Source organism: Pogona vitticeps, chromosome 7 (genome assembly GCF_051106095.1).
Source record: "Pogona vitticeps strain Pit_001003342236 chromosome 7, PviZW2.1, whole genome shotgun sequence".
Lineage (NCBI taxonomy): Eukaryota > Metazoa > Chordata > Lepidosauria > Squamata > Agamidae > Pogona > Pogona vitticeps.
The window spans coordinates 25,202,610-25,209,890 of NC_135789.1; positions in this window are offsets into that span (position 1 = coordinate 25,202,610).

Below are 7,281 nucleotides of genomic sequence, written 5' to 3' on the forward strand. Positions count from 1 at the left end.
TTTCTTGGACTACAGCAGAATGGCGTGATTCTGGGAATGACCACCCCAAATTAGCTTTTCTTTCCTGGTTTCTGAGAAGGCGTTCGGGCGTGCTTAGAAACCATGAATCCCCAGAATTTTAACCCAATCCCAGCCCCCAATCTTCCCCCCTCACAGCATCAAACCACCAAATGCATAGAGTTGCCAGCTGATCAGAAAAACGCCTGCCTATCTTGCTTCTCTGCTTTTAGCAGCACTTTGATTTTCACAAACCAGCAAATGATGCTTTTCATAGCATGGAGAGAAAAAATCCTACTGCCCCGTTTCTGCAGATGATATGGCTGTGAACGTCCAACAGCTAATACAGTGGTGCCTCGCAAGACGAGCGCTTTGCGATGATCAGTTCCCTGTTTTGCTAACCGACTATCGCAAAACGAAGATTTTCGCACAGTTGATCGGCGGTTCCAAAATGGCCACCGGTTAGAAAAAAATGGCCACCCGTTGCTTTCTGGGATGGATTCCTCGCTGCACGGGCAGCGAAAATGACTGTGCTATGGAGGATCTTCGCTGGACAGTGAGTTTTAAGCCCATAGGAATGCATTGAAGGGGTTTCAATGCGTTTCTATGGGCTTTTTTAAATCGCTTAACAATGTTTTCATTCTACAATGATTTTGCTGGAACGAATTAACATCGTAATGCAAGGCACCACTGTATGTGGCATGGAAAGAGTGACCCATGTGAGCAGAGGCTTCATGGTAGTGTACAGGTCTTTTTTTATTCTTACATTCTAGGATTATTATTATTATTATTATTATTATTATTATTATTATTATTATTATTATTATTATTATTATTATTATTATTATTATTATTATTATTATTATTATTATTATTAGTCCTTTGGAAGAGAGTATCCACGAGGGATCTGTTCAAAGCTACCCCTCTGTACTGTGGATGCCCCCAAACCTATATTTTTGCATAATCTCTAGTTCCCCCTAGTGGCCAATTTTGTTAATACACCTTGGACATACGTATTCCTGAGTTTTTAAAATTTAATATTTTCGGGCAACAGATCACAGGCACCACATGTACTGATCCCGTGGATATGGGGGGGGGGATTTCCTACGTATTCGTTATTGCTAATTATTTATTGCTGTTGATTGTGAATTATTATTTTACTGCCTCTGTAGCATTCCTGAATGATTCTTCGCCCAAAGATGCAGACAAAATGCCTCAGTATCCATTTTTAATCTCCTTTATATTGCTACTATGATGATGATGATGATGATGATGATGATGATGATGATGATGTTGATATTGATGTTGATGTTGATGATGATGATGATGTTTTTCAGTAGAGTCATTGCACTTGTCCTAATCATGAACACAGAATATCTACAGGATATGGCCCTGAATACAGTCCTGGTGCCACTGGGGGGTGGCATCTGGATGAGACTGTCTGGTATCCTGATGCAGTGTTTTCGTGGTGCAGGGGGAACAGAGCTAGAATCTCAGCACGGCCACAGAGCTATGCCTGGGTGGAGAAAACAGCCACGTGGGTGAAATGTGCTAAGATTCACTGAATATTCTGGGACGTGTGACTCTCCTGCCTTCCCACAGAGGTCAAGAAGGTGACCCCACTTCCCCCCCCCGTCTTTGTTACTATTTTGTGACTCTTTTCTCTGAATTTCAGGATAAGATTGTGGGGGTGCGTGGGGGGGGTTGGAGAATGACAGTGAGCAATATTGTTTAGGAACCCCAAAGAATGTTTCTAGATATCCTGTTTTTTCTTGTTTCACATCTTGCTATTTTCTTACCCAAATAAACCCTATCTTGGCAGAGGTGTCGAAAAGAAAAAAAATCTATTTAACGAGGCTGTACAAAATGCTATGTTTATATGTTCAGAAAGCTCCGGTAGAAAAATATTTTTTATCCCGCCAATAAACATTGCTAATTTCAGCGAGCTGGTTTGGGACTGCCCATTTCTTGCACTTTGCCTTCCCAGTGTGGTACTGTACCTACATTCTCCTGCAAAAAACATGCATTAAAAAAAAATCTCTGCCATGTGCAAAAGACCAAATTGCTCAAGAGAAAGCATGGCGATGTGCACTTTGACTGGGGCGTTTGTCTCTCAAGCAAACTCCGAGCAGAAATCGGAGTTATAGATCATTCTCATTGGAAGAGAAAATTCCTCGACCGCTGAAAAGTATCTGAGTACACAGCCAGTGATTTCCTCACTTGGGGGAATTTCCAGATGAGCTTGCTTTGTTTTGTGACTGGTCTTCAACACTAAAGCACCCAAGGAGGCAGGGAGGGACGACCCCTTTATCTCTTGAGTTCCTTGGAGGGAATGTAGGCGTCCAGACAATTATTATTGATAGACAGGATCCTGATGGATTTTACCCTGTGTATGCATAAAGGCAACTGCACAACTGGTTTCTGTGTTTGGCATGCTCTCGGTTACATGCCGGGCTGCGTCACCGATTGTGCAACCAAAGGAACCGCTGAGCACATGATGGGCAACAGAGAAAACAGGATGTTGAACTCGTGGGGCTGGGGAACATTGGATCCTGTGATAATTGCCTCCTACAGTTCACATCATCCCCACCCAGCACAGACCATGGTGAGGGACTGAAGAAGTCCAAGGCCCCTGGAGAAGCGAAAGTATTCATTTTCCTAACACATGCAGCAGAACGTTGGTGGCGCTGCAGGTTAAACCGCAGAAGCCTCTGTGCTGCAAGGTCAGGAGACCAGCCGTCGTAAGATCGAATCCACGCGATGGAGGGAGCGCCCGTCGCTTATCCCAGTTCCTGCCAACCTAGCTGTTCGTAAGCATGTAAAAAATGTGAGTCGATAAATAGGTACCACTTTGGTGGGAAGGTTGCGGCATTCCGTGTCTAGTCGCGCTGGCCACGTGACCATGGAAACTGTCTTTGGACAAACTCTGGCTCTACAGCTTGGAGACGGGGATGAGCACCATGCCCTAGAGTCGGACACGACTGGACTAAACATCAAGGGGAACCTTTACAAAACACATGTAGCGCTAGCGTCTATCAGGGATGGGTGATATTTTCCCCAAGTTTACAATCTCATATTTGAGAATCCATGGCCCTCACACTCCATGCGGCCCTGAGGGGGTCGTATCCACACCCCACATGTTATAAACCATGCACCAAGCTTGCATGGAGGGTTGGGGTCAGAAGAGTGGGAAACCAACCGGCAAGCTAATAAAAACAGGCCACGATCCCCGATGACTAGCAAAATATTTACATACTGTAGTCTATAGCTTCGCCTCCCGATCATCACTTGCTACGACTGTGGGCCACTTTCTCCATGAATATAATGCACTCGGGGAAGTAACAGCTCGGATCTTCTGCCACGACGCTTGGGGGATTCTGGGAAAATTCGTAGTTAAAAACAAGTCACCTCCCAAAAGTTTTGATCGTGGCAAGGTTTCTGGGTTTAATTCCAGGCTGGCCATCCCGGAATCGGAGCTCCCTTGGGGATGAGTTGGTAGCACAATACAATCCTTCCCCGGTTGTGTTGTCATTTCGAATGCGTCCAGCAAAAAAACAGGGAGAAACGGAGGGCCCGGTCTTAGATTTTAGCCTCAAAAGCCAGGTTTTGGGCATAAAATCCCAGAGATCAGGCCCCTCACGAACCGGCAGCCATTCTGGCTGAATTCTCACTCGGAGAAAAGTTTGCGCTCCTGGGAAAAATCGCAGAGCACCGTCACACGGAATGGAAGGATTTTTATTAATTTCTGCGTGATTGCGTTTTTTTACATCACAGTTTGGGTGACGTGCTTCTTCTCCCCTCTGGAGAGGGCATCACCGTTCACTTCCAGGTTGGAAAAGAAAAAAAAAACCAATAAAACCCCAAAAAAAGTGCATAGAGATGCTTCACAGTCTTCGTCTAATGGATCTCCCCCCCTCCTTCCCTCTCCCCCTACGTAATACTTCCCATAAGCAGGGCTGAGGCAGAGTGCTTGTAACATGGTCAACTCTGAAAGCACCAACGGCTGGCGTCAAGTCATGAAAAAAATAATAATACAAACTCTTCATTTCATCTATTATGTTACAGAAGGGAGGGGGGGGGAAACAAAACCAACCCGCCCCACGAAATCATGAGACCGAAGGCAAGGGGGCAGGAGGGGCGCAGTGGCTCGGCCGACGGGTGGGAGAAGCCCCCCCTGGATGTCGGACCGGCCGGGCGACACCCCAGCAGGCGAAAAAAACACAGTCAGAGTGGAACAGGGCGGAAAAGAAAAGCCACGGGGGGGGGGGGTACGACGGGCCTCCTCCATGGAAGGCCCCAGGATCGGACAAGACAGGGTGGTGATGTAGGCCCGGGACAAGCCCAGACGGGCACAGGGGGTCGGAAAGCAGGGCACGCGGGCAGGGTCGGGGTGAGGGTGCAGCCACTGGGGGGGGGGACACACAACTTTTAGAGGGTGCTGAAAATCTGGAACCAGAGTTTTGCTGGTGAGCAGGGAGGGAAATAAGCAGTGATGCATCCAGATCCTTTTGAGTTTGCTCCTCCACCACCCCTCTAAAAACAGCAATTTTATTTTCATTTTACTTTTTCTCCTGGGGCCTCCTATCAAGGCAAAAGGGTGGGGGAGGGAAATAGTCCCGTCTCCCCGGATGCCAAGAGGTTCCCGCTTGACACGGTTTAAAAACACACGCAAACAAAGCCAAATCTAAGGATCGGGACCTTCCTGGACATCTCTCAAGGTGTTGCTGGACTAAAGCTCCCATCGGCTCTTGGGTCTAGCCGCTGGGGATGATTGGAGCTGCCGTCTACAACGATGGCTGCATGGCCACACATTCGGGGACTACAAATCCCAGCCAATCTCCCCCACTCCACCCCAACAGGTCGCATGAGCCAAAGGGCCTGGGTAACGTAGTCACTCTTCCAAGCTCTGTTCTAGAGGGTTCCAAAAACCAAAACAGCCCTCTCCGTTGCTGGTTCCAGATAAACGACAATGCCAAGATAGACTGCTCCTGCTGATGGAGGTTCCTCCAATTCCTGCCTACTTAGGTTCAATTGCCATGAATGGGAACTTTCGTCCGCATCCCTCTAATTCAATGCCACCCTTAACGATGAGCATTAATTTTTTTTAAAAAAAACCCTACATTCAGCTTTTCTGTCTATCTATAAGAAAGTGACAGCTAAAAAGTTCTGCTCTTCTACATCTCGGGCAGGCAGGGTTTCCAAATTCATGCCGGATTTTAGTTTGCAGGCGGGATTCAGGGAAGCTTTCCAAGATACAACATCCTACAATGACAAGAGCAGATTGCCTCTTATTAAAAAAACAATGAGGAAGCTCAATTCGCACCACACAATGAGGAGTACAGCCTCCGAGGGACATACAGCCGCCCATTTGTTTTTTTTAAATCCTTGGCAATCCGGAGTTCTGGGGTTCATTTCCTCTACTTTTTAAGAGGTTAGGGATTTCGGGGTCCTTTTAAGCAGGGAGAAAACAGAGTCCCTGCAGCCGGAACGGCCCTGAACTGGCCCGTCCGAGAGAAACAGCAACGTTCTGTGTAGCTGTCCCATCTGTCTGACACAACCGTAACTCGTTTCTTCTGCTATCCGTCTCTCATCCTGCAAGGTCCTGAGGGTTAAAAATTAAAAAGCCCGGGGTGACCGCTTTGAGGATCTCACCTACGAACCAGTCCTAACTCTTTTTTTTTTTTTTTTTGAAAAAACAAAACAAGGAACACACATCAAGGAGCAGGAGAATGCCTGGGGAAACATCCGAGGGATTGTCCCAAAACTTTTCCCCCCAGTTTCTCATGACGAGAGGCAGGTTCCTTTTGCCCCTGAAATTTCCTAGCTAACACAACTCACGCACCTTTACACATCACTATCCTTCTATTGCTACTTTGCAAGAGTTGCAAAGCACCTTGTCAGACTTTTGAACCCATACCTGGCCCCTTCCAGGAATCTCGGGCGAGAATTCCCACAAACCCCCAGACAGCTATCTAGGGGATGATGGGTGTTGTAGGCCAGAACCTGGAAGGGGCCAGCTGTTGAACGGTCTAGGGTGCCATAATGTATGGGTCAACCTCTCTCACACACTTCACTCACGTCTGTCATGGTGGACCCTGAGGCAAATTCAGAAATTCTTCCCTGGTTCGGGTTCCGACGAATGCCCCATTTTCTGCTAAAAACCAGCCCCGGGTGCCTCCCACCCATCCCGTCCTTCAAGAAAACAAGACCTCTGGCTAATCTCTAAAACTGGCGGGATCGTCATTCGGACTGGAGGTACGAAATGGCATCACTTAATGTCCTCCTCTTGTCAATGTCTCAAGACATTGCCTGCAGAAAACCAGCAGCTCAGGGTAAGAATTTGGACGTCATTGGTTTTTTTCCCCCTGCCAAAATAGGAACACATCTCTTATGGCTGTGTCAAGTCTCGGCATCATCGTGCGCTCCTTCTCGCCACACATTCTGGGAGGCTGGAAAACGCTGCCAGGGTCAAGATTTCCAAACGGATTGAAAGTTTTTTTTTTTACCCCAGTGGCACGGCCACCCTGAAGGCGCCACCGCCAGCCAAGTGGGGCCTGCCATGCCCTCTCCTTGCGCTTGCCAGGGACTGGCCAAGAGGCAGGAGAAAAGGAGGAAGGGGGCACAATAAAGGCCAGAAGCCCCAGGAGACGGCTGTGGCTTCTCGCCAGGGCGTGGGTCACACCAGAGGCCCGTGAGGGGCGACACTGGTTGTGTTCCTCCCTGCAGAAGTTGGCCGGGCCACAAACTGGGAAAGATGGTCTCCAAGCCTTCTCCCGAAGAAGACGTGGCTAGGAACTCTTGTCTGGGTAGAAAAACGGGACGGCCCTGCTACAGAATGGGGAGGGGGAGCCCCCGTGGCGCAGACCCGACGGCCACCAAACAAACACCACAGACATGTTGGGTGCCCTGCAGTGGCTCAAGCAGTTTTCAAGGGAGGGCAGTTTGAAATCGCTCCTCCAGGAAGTTGCCACGACACTTTTTCCCCTGGAAAAGCAGCTGCTGAGCGGGCCACGCACAGTACCACGGAAGGTGGAGTGAAGATTCACGCCAGCTCTCGCACACAGGGGGACACGCGCACACACGAGCACACACGGGGAGAGAGAGAGACCAGACTCTGTGGGGGGGGCACATCGCCCAGGCCATGCACGAGCGTGGGCGTCCGTGGGGCGGCCACGGATGTATCTCACAGAGGGGACCAATATGGAGAACGGCGACACGGGGTGAGGGAACCTGGGTGTGGAAGTCCACGTTAAGCCAAGGCACCACTTGGGAGGGGAAGAGAGG